This window comes from Oncorhynchus mykiss, chromosome 2, assembly GCF_057628025.1.
Source record: "Oncorhynchus mykiss isolate SJ-2025 chromosome 2, ASM5762802v1, whole genome shotgun sequence".
Lineage (NCBI taxonomy): Eukaryota > Metazoa > Chordata > Actinopteri > Salmoniformes > Salmonidae > Oncorhynchus > Oncorhynchus mykiss.
In genome coordinates this window covers 34,534,934-34,535,822 of record NC_143023.1, presented here as the reverse complement: position 1 = coordinate 34,535,822, position 889 = coordinate 34,534,934, and positions in this window count along the sequence as shown.

The following is an 889-nucleotide window of genomic DNA, read 5'->3' as shown; positions in this document are numbered from 1 at the left end:
GTACTACGTAAGGACCCAAGCGACATTTGTGGGATTCATGGGTAATGAAGTTTCTGTGGACAAGCATTATCAACAAATGCAAATGAATTGAGAGATTGCTCCACAAATACAATGATTTGTGTTCTTCGGAGTAATTTGTTTTCTAAACCTTATAGTAAGCAAACACCCTCACATCACTATGAATAAGATGAATAGTAATGATAGATATGATGGACAGCAGGTGAATGACTGCTCACACTCTCTTTAGCAGAATCCTAGTTTTATGTACAGAACAGTTTGGCAAATTATGTTGACAGTGACGTTCAATAGGTTAGGTGAGGTTTGTGTATTTCCTGACAGTTAGCTGGTAGCTTTAATAGGCTGCATGACTCTACTGCTGCTGCATAGTCTGTTGCATCTTTCCTCTGTTGCATTGCTTTTAATTTTTGTCTTGTATTAAATCTGTCCACAGATGAAAAAAAAATGCTTTATACCAAATCTATCACAACAACATTCAGTTGTTTTCGATGGATCACTGTCCATAGGCTAAGCTTCCCATAAAGGCAATTACATTAAAATTGCCAAAATTATATAGCCTAATTAGCCTACTCCTGTCTATACAGAAACAAATAAAATAATTCTAAATAGGCTACTACACCAGAAAGCATGATTTAGCCACAGAGGGTCATTAGCGTCTTTGAAATAAATAAGATGTGGATTGTTTTAAATCGCATTGCCTACAGTCGGAAAGGCCCTGAATTCGTCTTTTAGTTATCAAAATGTATTGCGCAAACAGTATACTCTAAACAGCGGTACTAAACTATTACCCTATGAGGCCGAATCCTGCTGGTTTGCTGTTATACCTGATCATTAATTGCACACATCTGGTGTCCCAGGTCTAAATCAGTCC